Raw genomic sequence first — 13,439 nt, forward strand, 5'->3', positions numbered from 1 at the left:
CCGTGGTAGTGCACTGATTAGTGAGTATTTATTTATTTACCGAGGTAGTGCACTGATCAGTATGTATTTATTTATTTATATTTATTTACCTGGTAGTGCACTGATTAGTATGTATTTATTTATTTATTTATATTTATTTACCGGGGTAGTGCACTGATTAGTATTTATTTATTTATATTTGTGTACCATGGTAGTGCACTGATTAGTATGTATTTATTTATATTTGTGTACCATGGTAGTGCACTGATTAGTATGTATTTATTTATTTATATTTATTTACCGGGGTAGTGCACTGATTAGTTTGTATTTATTTATTTATATTTATTTACCGGGGTAGTGCACTATTTAGTATGTATTTATTTATATTTATTTACCAGGGTAGTGCACTGATTAGCATGTATTTATTTATTTATATTTGTGTATTGTGGTAGTGCACTGATTAGTATGTATTTATTTATTTTTATTTATCGGGGTAGTGCACTTAGTATTTATTTATATTTGTGTACCCGTGGTAGTGCACTGATTAGCATGTATTTATTTATTTCTATTTGTGTACTGTGGTAGTGCACTGATTAGTATGTATGTATTTATTTATATTTATTTACCGGGGTAGTGCACTGATTAGTATTTATTTATTTATATTTGTGTACCGTAGTAGTGCACTTATTAGTATGTATTTATTTATATTTATTTACCGGGGTAGTGCACTGATTAGCATGCATTTATTTATTTATATTTATTTACTGGGGTAGTGCACTGATTAGTATGTATTTATTTATTTATATTTATTTACCAGGGTAGTGCCCTGATTAGTATGTATTTATTTATTTATTTATATTTATTTACCGGGGTAGTGCACTGATTAATATGTATTTATTTATTTATTTATATTTATTTACCGGGGTAATGCACTGATTAGTATGCATTTATTTATTTATATTTATTTACCGGTGTAGTGCACTGATTAGCATGTATTTATTTATTTATATTTATTTACCGGGGTAGTGCACTGATTAGCATGTATTTATTTATTTAAATTTGTGTATTGTGTCAGTGCACTGATTAGTATGTATTTATTTATTTATATTTATTCACCGGGGTAGTGCACTGATCAGTATTTATTTATTTATATTTATTTACCGGGGTAGTGCAATGATCAGTGTGTATATATTTACCTGGGTAGTGCACTGATCAGTATTTATTCATTTATAGTTGTGTATTGTGGTAGTGCACTGATTAGTATGTATGTATTTATTTATTTATATTTATTTATTGGGGTAGTGCACTGATTAGTATTTATTTGGTTATATTTGTCTACCATGGTAGTGCACTTAGTATGTATTTATATATTTATATTTATTTACTGGGGTAGTGCACTGATTAGCATGTATTTATTTGTATTTATTTACCAAGGTAGTGCCCTGATTAGCATGTATTTATTTATTTATATTTATTTATCGGGTTAGTGCACTGATTAGTATTTATTTATTTATATTTGCATACCATGGTAGTACACTGATTAGTATGTATGTCTTTATTTATTTATATTTGTGTACCAGGGTAGTGCTCTGATTAGTGTTTATTTATACTTGTGTACCGTGGTAGTGCACTGATTAGTATGTATTTATTTATTTACCGGGGTAGTGCACTGATTAGTATGTATTTATTGTGCTGTGGAGTTTGGTCCTATGGGTAATGAGAGTTGGTGTGACGGAGCTTGTGCAGTGCTGTGGGGTTTGGTTCAAGGGGTAATAAGAGTTGGCTTGACAGAGCATGTGCAGTGCTATGGAGTTTGTTTCTAGGGATAATGAGAGCTGGTGAGGCAGGTTGTATGAGTTTTTTTCTGAAGTTTTGCTGTAAGAAGAGGAAAAATTTGTAGAGTTGGGATCCTAAAAGTATGTTAAGCCTTTGTATCATGAGTAAACATCTGGCTTTTTCTAAGGTGATACAACAAAAAAAAATCTTTTTACACTTTATTCAGCTGCCCTTACTGTAACTGTATTCTTCTTACTTTATTACGTTATTTTGCTTTTCTGTGTGCACTTAAGTGTTCAAGTGCTTTTACTCTGCTGCATTTATTACTGCTTGTTAGTAGCCTGATTAAATTTATCTGCTATTCTAAGCATTTTCATTTTGGTTTTAGCACTTGTGCTTCAGGTCAGTTATTTTACATTTAAGGTTTTTATGGTCTACATTCTTGTGGACAAACTCTTAACAAAACCTTTCTGTATAAGTCCACCCAAGTATTCAGAACAGGTTCACCTTTTAAACATTGAAATGTACATTGTCAAAAGACAGTTGTTTGGAAGTACGTTTTCAAGTTTTCGGATAGCCAAAAAAAAAATGCATTGAATATGCAATGAGCAAATGCATATTGACATTCGCTCATTGCAGATTTGGTATTTTGTGTGTGGAGTGCACTATAGTGAGGATCAGTAAATGGACCCCGTCTCCACTGTAGTGCGACCTCAGAGTCAGAATTTTAAAGTAGGGGGTGTGGGGGGCACAGGGGGGCTTGCCCCCTTGCATTACATTGTGTGTTCGACATCTGAGTTCAAGACTCAGCGAATCTGCAGTTCAATTTGCTGAGTTTCAAACTTCAGAGACGGTCGACAATCTGGAATCAGCTTTTCGGTTCACCCAACTGGCTGTTCGGAAAGATGATTTTCAACGTTTCAAATGTAAACCTTCAGAACACTATGGACAATTCTCATCAGTTTCTCCTGCCAGCCTGGTCGACGTGGGCATACTGAGACAGTGTAGCAACTGCCTTATGTTCACTGACAGCCCTTTTCTCCTATCACATAATTCTTCTACTTGTGAGAAATGTATCCACAGCAGTAACCTGGAATCCATGCTCTCTCACGCCACAGTCAGTACTCCTGACAAAGAGAAGATTGTCAGCACAAACACCACACCACCCATATCACATAGCTAAGCACAATACACACATCCCTATGCAGAGGTCCTCAATAAAAACTTACCTAAACAGCAGAGACCTCCAAAACACACTCACAAACATTCTACACATAACACCAAACACATCACACACATCAAACAACACACCAGTGTCTCACAAACACAGCCCATAAGGCATAATAATAAATCAACACAGCCTATAAGGCATAACAATAAACCAAACATACTAGTCATCGGCGACTCAATTGTGAAACACACTGATGTCCCCCTCACCCGACCCGACAAGGATAAGGTCATGGTCAGGTGTTTGTCAGGTGCCAGAATCCACCACATCACGCACTTAAGTCTCTCCACAACAGGTATAAGTATGACTCTGTCATTGTCCATGTTGGTGTGAATGACTTGAGACATACCTCCATGGATTATAGGAAGAGAGACATGATTGTGCTTTCAGAGTACACGTCCCAGGCAGGTAAGACCCTAGCCCTAAGCAGCATCCTACCTTCACCAAGAACGATACCACAATACCAAATAAATTAAATAATTAACTTCAATAATTGGCTTAGTTTCTGGTGTCTTTACAAGGAGATCAAGTATATGTCTGCCTGGGATGACATGGTTGACAGGCCTCAATGCTTTGCCAGAGATGGCCTCCACCTGTCATCCCTGGGATTCCGGATCATGGCCAAGGGTCTTGCCTCCCCCATTGTGTCATTTTTAGGCAATGTCCCAAAGACAAATCTTCCAACATAAAAGATCCATCAAAAAGAAAACTGAAGGTCATGTTGCTCAATGCTAGGAGCCTTAACCTGTAAATGCACTCACTGGAGGCTCTCCTTGCACTGTCGATGAAGATGAAAAAGTTGATGTCTGTGTGGTCACGGAAACTTGGTTCAGGGCTGTAGACAGCACCCCTACCTTACCAGGCTATACCTCACTCCACACATTCTGACCGCAAAATGAGATTAGGAAGACTAAGGGTGGTGGAGTCTCTGTCTTCATTAAGGACAGGCACACCTCCAAACTGGTTGGCCAGCATGATGTGCTGGAATTACTCCAGGTACATCTGACAGTTGGCAAGACACTCATCCAAGTTATAGCCAGCTATAGACCCCCCCTCCATGACTCAGAACACCCACACCTCCTACCTGGACCTATTTTACTCCATCAAGGTACCGCCTAACACCCTGATCCTTGGTGACTTCAACTACCCACCATAGACTGGGTGAACTATTCCTGCACTAATGCACTCACCCAACAATTACTTGACTTCATCAATTCTAATGCATTAGACCAGCTTGCCTCATCCCCTACAAAGGGAGATAACATTCTGGACTTGGTTGTCACCAACATGGGTGACTGTTGCACCAGTCCCATAGTATGTTCTTCTCTGGTGAGATCAGATCATTGGTCTGTCTCATTCAAAGTCTCTATCTCCTCCACCCCCAGCCGTAGCCAGGCTAAAAAACATCTCAAAAGCTGACTACAACCTCCTATGGGAGGGTATCAGTAGCTTCACACCACTGCCCTCCTCAGAGGATGCAGACAACTATGCTGAACAGTATGCCAGTGCAGTATACAAGCACCTGTGCAACTGCATGGACTCAGCCATACCCAACAGAACTAAAACCTGCTCCTCAAGGAAGCACAAACCTGTCTGGTGGACATCCTCTATCAACAGCTTTAAAACAAAAGGAAGAAATTGTTGTCGAAGGGTAAAAAAGGAACAAATTCCAGATTGGAAAAACTCCATCCATAGCCTCAACAAGCAAATTAGATCACTAGTGAAAACCTCCAAAGCCAATTATGAATTGAAACTAGCCATCAAAACAAAGGGAAACCACAAAGCCTTCTTCAGTTATGTCAGGAACCTCCATGGCAAAGCCCAGGTTTGTTCCAAATTAGTACTTAACGGTACCACTTACACTGATCCTGTTGACTTAACCAACCTGCTAGCAGATAGGTTCAGTGCAAATTTCACCCCCATCTCCCCAAAAGCTCATTCAACATCCCTGATACTTGTCCCACACCTCATATCTCCATAGATCAAGTGTAAAAGGCCCTATCCAAGGCAAACAACACAGCTTCCATGGGACCTGATAGTATCCCAGCCTGTATTTTGTACCATCTCCAGCAAGAACTAGCTTCAACACTGAGCACCCTATTCAACCACAGGCTAAGTACAGACTTTATTCCAGCAGAGTGGAGAACTGCCATTGTCACCCCCTTGCACAAAGGTGGTGCCACTACTTACCCTGGAAACCATCTCCCCATTAGCTTGATAACTCTGATCTGTAAAGCCATGGAATGTATTATTATGGATCTCATAAACAAGGACATGGGCAATCTCCAAGCACTTGACCCCATCCAGTTCAGATTCGTCAGTGGCAGATCCAGCCTGTTCAACCTGGATGACTTCTTTAAGACTGTCACCAAGGCCCTAGATGAGGGAAAGTCAGTACATGCAGATTACCTTGACTTGGCCAAGGGCTTTGACACAATCCCCCACTCGGGCATCATAGAAGAGCTAACACAACTTGGTGTAAATCCCTATCTCATTAGGTGGGTGGCCAGCTGGCTCACAGATAAGACCCACAAGGTCAAAATAGGCACCTCCACCACCGATAGCAGACCTGTCACTAGTGGTGTTCCCCAGAGATCTGTCCTGGGACCCCTACTGTTTGGCATATACTTCTCTGAGGTCCAGGCAAATACAAAAGGCCTGTAGTTGACCAAGTTTCCAGATGACTGTAAGTTAAGTTGGGTGCTGTCATTGACTCCCTAAATGATGTTAACATACTGCAAGAGGGTCTCACAGCCAAAGTCATGGCCTTAAGTTAAATGCAAAAAAATGTATTATTATACCATTCAGCAAAAACACAGATCCTACTGATTACCACATAAACGGCAACCCCCTAAGCACACAAGCTGTGTTGAGAGACCTGGGTACTCAGGTTGACAACAATCTCACATTCATCCTTCATGTAAGGCAGTGGTCAGAAAAGCTTTTTGCTTGATTCATCTCATAAGTAAAGGGATTGCATCCAGAAAAACGGAGGTTATTACCTCTCTGTACTCCTCCCTCATTAGACGAATACTTGAGTATAAAATTCCATTTGGTATGTACATCTCCAAATACCTGCACCAACTGGAAATGCCACAGAAATACCTCCCAAAAAGAATCCATAGCCTCCAACACCTGTCCTATGTGGACAGGCTCACATCACTATTACTCTACTCGGTATCATACATATTACTCAGAGGTGATCTCTGTCTTGCCTGCAAGGTAATATCGGACCCTGCCCTACTAGAAGTGCTCCATATCTGTAAGTCTAACTCTTCACACATTACTTGCTTGAAAGGCCTAAATCTAATATGCTTCATCAACAAAACCTGCTGGGGAGAGAGGTTTGTCTCCCAGACAGAGAGTGGTTTTACGTGCAGCTCTTCTACTGTCTGTTTTTTGGTTACTTAGTTTATTTCTTCTGGGCCGGCTCTACTCATGTATTTTTGTGGAACAGACTTCCCATACATGTCAAACAAAGTACGTCACTGACCCTGTTCACACACAACCTTGATGGGTGGATGGGACACAAATTTTTTCCCAGGGGGCCCACCTGTGTCCCTCAATGACAGGGGCAACAGTTGCTGACTGATGTTTCTTTTTTGGGGATAAACTCTTGGCTAGGCTTGCAAGGGCCCCAGGTCCATTAGCCTAGTAACCTCCTATGATCCCATGATTCTATGATCCTATGATGCTCACAGAAAAGTGAGTTTGTAACAAATTGGCAGATGCTATTAGAGATAGCCTGGTGTATGGAAATGTTTTTCTTGGAGGCAGAAGCAAAAACTGGGAGCCCATATTCACTCTTTGTTTTTCCTCATTCTACATAATATTGTGCATGCGTCATACCAATGGTAAGCAAGGTCTGTTTTTGCCACCTGCTTCCATTGCATTCATGTTGTTTTTGTGTGTGAAACTGGGTCCTCTGATGGGATAAATACAAAGTGTATTTCACAAAGGAACATGTAGATGGCACTAGAGAAATATGTAAGGTGAATATTTGAACTTATTTATGGCTGCCCCCAGTTCACAGAGCAATGGAGGACAGTCAAAGACTGGCACAAGCTGACAAAGCTAAATTATCCTAGGAATGGAAGGGGTTACAATTGTGAGATCTTAGCTATTTAATTTTAAGACATTGGCAGGTATTCATATTCACTTGTGCAAATGTGAGAGGGGTTAAGTATTCATATTCACTTGTGCAAATGTGAGAGGGGTTAAGTATTCATATTCACTTGTGCAAATGTGAGAGGGCATAGCAAAGGTGAGATTTATAGACACCATTTACATTAATGCAAAAGACCTTAAAATTAATGAGATGTAAATGAGAAATGTTGTAAAGAGTATGTTAATGAAGTGGTTTTGCGATTCATAGCACAACATCCACACACTATGCACATCTCTTGTTAAAAGAGATGCTTTGCCTTTGATATTGGAGTTGCAATCCACGAACTTGCCTCAGCCATCCCAGTAGTTTGTCTACGTATGCACAAGCACTTAACTGACATGCAAATGAATTATTTCCCCAGTAGCTCCTTCATTAGTTTATCTTAAGTATGCACAACCACTAAAATGACTCAAAATAAATTATTTTGCCCAACGATTACTTCAGCAGTCTGAACATGTATGCACAAGCACTTCCCTGACACATTAATTATTTCCCCAAGTGACCTCTTAAGGAGTATGTCCAGGTATTCACAAGCACCAAAATGAAACATTCACCCAAATTACCCTTTATGGAGTATGTCCACTTATGCACAAGAACCAAAACAAAGCATTCACCCAAGCAACCCTTTCAGTAAAATGTCCAGGTATGCACAAGCACCAAAATGAAACATTTCCCCAAGTGACCCCTTAGGAAGTATGCCCACTTATGCACAAGCACCAAAATGAAACATTTCCCCAAGTGACCCCTTAGGAAGTATGCCCACTTATGCACAAGCACCAAAATGAAACATTTCCCCAAGTGACCCCTTAGGAAGTATGCCCACTTATGCACAAGCACCAAAATGAAACATTTCCCCAAGTGACCCCTTAGGAAGTATGCCCACTTATGCACAAGCACCAAAATAAAACATTTACTCAACCAACCCCTTCAGTAAAATATCCAGGTATGTACAAGCACCAACTGATCAGCACTCGCATCTCCATATTCTCCTGGAAAACTACTGCTTACTGGCATAAGTTCAGGACTATTTACATGCTTAGTATGCAAATGAGTTAATTAAAGATTCATGTGTATGAACTGTATACATATGCATACTTGTAAGGCCCATTATCAGTGTAGTAGCTGCCCTGCATCACTTATGTATTAAGCATGTTATGCTTTTGTGATGGGTGTGTGTGTTTACAACTCCTTTGCATATACTTATTCATACTGAAAGTCCAGTATTTGCATATCCATGTAGCACCACTCTTCATGAATAGGTTCATAGGTGTGTACTAGGCTAATGGCCCTGGAGTCTTTACAAGCCTAGCCCATAGGATTACCCTGGCATCGTGCCACCCGACCTTAGTTCCCAGTGTCTCTGTCGAGTAGAGCCACTGGAGTTATCCCCGGGGTGAATTTTCTATTTCCCATCCACTCATCAAGATTTCTCTTGAACAGGGCCAGTGAGGTGCTCTGTTTGACATGTATGGTAAATCTATTCCATAGTATATGCAGTCTCTGGGTTATGAACCTGTCCCTCCAGCATGTTCTGTTGATTGTGGTAATGAGGGTGAGGTCTCTGCAGCATGTGGTGCAGAGGGATTGGGATTTCTTTAGATGTAGCATTTCTAACAGAGCTGGGTCAGACATGGCTTTGTAAGTCAAGCAGAGATTGTTGTAGGTGTCTAGTGAGGTACATGCCAAATGGGGCATTGTACTCAATGACTGGCCTAATGAGAGAAGAGTAGAGGGAGACAATGACCTCTTTCTTCCTGGATGCAAAACCCTTAGTAATAAGATGTGCCACATAGAAGGACTTTCTGACCACAGTGGCAATGTGGTGGTCAAAAGAGAGGTTGCTGTCAACCTGTGTTCACAGATCTCTTATAACGCTTTCTGTGTTCAGTGGACTACCATCAATGTGGTAATTCAAGGGAACTGGGTTTTTCCCAAGGGGGATGGCGACATTTTTTGGTATTGAGCTTAAGGCCATGGTTCTGACACCAGTTGTTGGTCTCAGTGAGGCCTTTCTTTAGGATCTCAACATCACTCGGGGAGTTAATAATAGCTCCCAACTTGCAATCATCAGGAATTTTGTCAGCCCGAGTCCCTTCATGTTGGCCTGGACTTCAGAGAAGTAAATACCAAACAGGAGAGGATCCAGAACCAAACCCTGTGGGACTCCACTCCTGACTGGTCTGCAGTCTGACTTGGAGGCAGCTACTTTCACAGTGTGTTCTATCTGTGAGCCAGTTTGCAACCCACCTACTGATATAGGGGTTGATGCCAAGCTTAGTGAGTTTTTCTATGATTCCTGATTGGGGAATTGTTCAAAGGCCTTGGCCAAATCAAGGTAGGCTGTATGAGCCACCTTGCCTTCATCCACAGCTCTGGTGACTGTCTCAAAGAAGTCTACCAAGTTGAGCAGGCATGATTTACCCTTCACAAAACCAAACTGTGTAGGATCCAGAGTTTGGAGATTCCCTATATCCTTGTTTATTAGGTCCATGATGATGCATTCCATAGCTCTGTATATCAGACTAGTCAGGCTAATGGGGTGATAGTTCCCAGGGTCTGTAGTCACTCCTCCTTTGTGGAGAAGGATGACTGTAGTAGTGCACCATTTGGTAGGAACAAAGCCTGAGGTGAGGCTGTGATTGAACAGGGCACACAGGTGAGGTACCAGTTAACTCTGTAGTTCATGTAAAACACAGCCAGGGATATTGTCAGGTCCCATAGAAGCTGTACACTTGGTCTTGGACAGTGCTGTTTTAACTTGTGCAGCAGTAATACTGGGTGCCTGACAATCTACTGGTATTGTGATTGGTTCTTTAGGGGGGAAGGGGTAAAGTTGGCACTGAATCTGTCGGCCAGTATATTGGCAATATATGTTAGCTCGGTATACGAGGTACTATTGTGCAGTAGTTCAGAGCAAATCTGGGTATTGCCATGGAGACGCTTTACATAACTATAGAAGCCCTTGTGGTTGTCTTTACTATCTGCTGCAATTCTGTTTTCATATCTAGTTTTAGAGGATTTAATGAGGGAATCTCAACTTTTTGTTGAGGCTGATAAGGGAGTTTTTCCAGTCTTGGGACTTTACCTTATTCTGCATCAGTTTCCTCCTTCTGTTGTAGAGTTTGTTTATGGCAGGTGACCGCCAGATTGGCTTCCTTTTTTTTTGAGGAGAGTGTCTTGGTTATATTGGGTACAGTGAGATCCATGCATTTGTGTATGTGTTTGTACAGTATATTGATGTATGATTCAGCAGTCATGCAACTATTTTCCATTTGCATGGGTGCCATGAAGTTAACCACCTCTGTTTTTAGGAGCCTAAAATTAGCTTTGGAGAAGTTTCTCATGGTGGTTACCTTTGTGGGGGTGGGGGGAGGGTGGAATGTGGATTTCCAAGGTGATTAGTTTGTGGTCAGATCTAACCAGAGAAGATTTGACTACTGGCATAGAGCAACAGTCCCCCATGTTAGTAATGACCAGGTCAAGGATGTTGCTACCTCTAGTGGGGGTAAGAACGAGCTGGTCCAGGGCATTAGAATTAATGAATTCCAGGAAATGTTGGGCAAGTGTATTGGTACATGAGTAGTTTTCCCAGTTAATGGAGGGGTAGTTGAAGTCACCTAGTATGAGTGTGTTAGGTTGGACTGTAATATTCTCCAGGGTGCTTAGAAGTGTGGAGTATGAGTCTTGGGACATGGTTGGGGACCTATAGCAGGCTATGACCTGAATCGCTGTCTTACCCAATGTTAGCTGCACCTGAAGTATCTCAGATGTGTTATGCTGTGCTTCCTGTCTAGAGGTGTGTGCATCCTTTATGAATATGGAAACACCACCACCTTTGGAGCTTTGGTCCAAGTTCTGGGGCCAAAAGGTGTGGAATGAGTTATAGCGTAGTAGTTCAGGGGTGCTTTTTGCTGCCTTGAACCAGGTCTCTGTTACAGCACAAATGTCGATGTTCTCCATTTTAAGGAGTGCTTCAGGCGAGTGCATTTTGAGATTTAGACTTCTAGCATTTGTAGCTGTTATGGTGGTAATTTGGTCTTTGGAACACCACCTAAAAAAGGCACTATAGGGGTGGCAAGAGCCTTGGCTAATGTCTGGAAGCCCAGGGGTGACAGATGCAGGCCATCTCTGGAAAAGCATCGAGGTCTGTCAATCATGTCAACCCAGGCAGACAGATACTGGATCCCCTTAGAATGACACCAGAAGCTTAGTCAATTGTTGAAATCAATCATTTTCTGGTTGTAATGTGTTATCATTCTGGGTGATGGTAGGATGCTGCTCAGGGCTAGGGTCATACCCGACTGGGCTACATAATCTGAGAGCTCCTCTATGTCTCTTGTCATGTAGTCCAGGTAGGTATGTCTCAGGTCATTCACACCCACATGTACAATGACAGAGTCATATTTGTACCTGTTGTTGAGGGACCTGAGTGCATGTGTTATGTGGTGGATCCTGGTGCCTGACAGGCAGCTGACTGCTACTTTCTCTTTATTCAACCTACCTAGTGAGTGGGATATCAGTGTGCCTCACTATCGAGTCACCTATGACTAGTGTGTTGTGTTGGGCATGATGTTTTGCCTCAGGGGCTTTGGTTGAGTGGCATACTGTTTAGGAGAGTTATGTGTCTCGTGATTTTAGTGTTGTGTTTGAGTGCGTTTCTGCCTTGGAGGTCTCTGCTCTTTGGGTAGATTTTTATTGAGAGCCTCTGTGAAGGTGGGTGTGTGGTTTGTGTTTTTATGTGAAGGCAGTGCTGGTGTGTGTTCTAGAGGGCTATGTGTTCCATGTGGTGTAGTGCAAGTGTTGACCTTCTCCTCTTGACCAGCTATTCCGGTCTTGGCTAGAGAATGCATGGGTTCCAGTTTGGATATATAAGTGCATCTCTCGCAAGTCTGAATATTGGGAGGTAAGAGGAGAGGGTTGTCAGTGTACATGAGGCAGTTGCTACATTACCTCAGGATGCTCACGTTCACCAGGTTAATAGGAGAAAGCACAGGGAACTGACCTTTAGACATGCCTGGAGGGGTGGGCATTAATAATAAGTACTGTGACTGTTTTCTTGTAGAACATTTAGTGCTGGTAGCACTTTTGTGTGCTACAATAATTGCTACAAGATGTCTGGTAAAGTGCTAAACTAATAGGCTAGTAAATGTGTAGCAGAGGAGAGAACTAGCAGATCTAAGGGAAAAATTGAAGAGCAGACTTTGGCACCACTCAGAAGGTTACAAACAGTCCTGGATACAGCAAATCTGTATCTGGACTAGACTAGTTACAGGAAAGGCAGGAAATAAGTGCAAATCCAGGCTTTTAAACCAGAAAGTTGAAAGAGATGGAAAAACTGTGCAAATGGCCAATAAACTATAATTTCTGGGCCAGAAACCACTCCTCTTGTGGTAGATAGGCTATCTAGTGCTTACCACTCCCACTGACAAGCTAGAAGGCTTCCCTCTAACACAGAAAGGCTAGGGGGACTCAGATGCTTACAAACAGTCCTCGATAAAGCAAATCTGTATCTGGAATAGACTACTTACAATAAAGATGGGAAACAAGGACAGATGTGGGCTTTTAAACCAGAAGGTAGAAAGAGATGAAACAAATTGCTCAAATGGCCAATAAGCTACAATTTCTGGGCCAGAAACCACTCTTGTGGTAGATAGGCTACCTAGTGCTTACCACTCCCACTGATAAGCAAGACGGCTTCCTTCCAACACAAAAAGGCTTGAGGGGCTCAGAAGCTTACATACAGTCCTGGATACAGCAAATCTGCACCTGGAATAGACTAGTTACAGGAAAGGTGGGAAACAAGCGCAAACACGGGCTTTTCAACCAGAAAGTTGAAAGAGATGGAAAAACTGCCCAAACTGTCAAAAAAACTATGACAAAAATGTCATGAGGAACAGTGATAAGCTATTCAGCTAATGGAAGTTTTAGGCATTAGTGTTCAGCACAGTAACGGCTGTCTGAAAATGCCATGACATGATATTTACAGCCATTAGACTAATGAAGTGACAACAGTACAAAGGGGTGAGAGACAGAAGGGATGAAGACAGAGACAGATGGAGATTGACTTATGAAAGGGTGGTATTATGGGTCACTAATGCACATCTTGATGGTGTGTCCTCAGTATTCACCTGTCATGCTCTGTATCATTAACTGATGGCTCTGGGGATCAAGAAGTTGTAGGAAAGGCAGCACCACCTGATGAAGACAGGAGTAGAATAAACGTAGTTGATTTATCTTCATTAATGTCGCGGATGTGTTTGCAAATGCTTTTTGCAACATTATTCGAAA

The sequence above is a fragment of the Protopterus annectens genome, chromosome 13.part0, assembly GCF_019279795.1.
Source record: "Protopterus annectens isolate FY-2018-M chromosome 13.part0, PAN1.0, whole genome shotgun sequence".
In the NCBI taxonomy this organism is placed as follows: Eukaryota; Metazoa; Chordata; order Ceratodontiformes; family Protopteridae; genus Protopterus; species Protopterus annectens.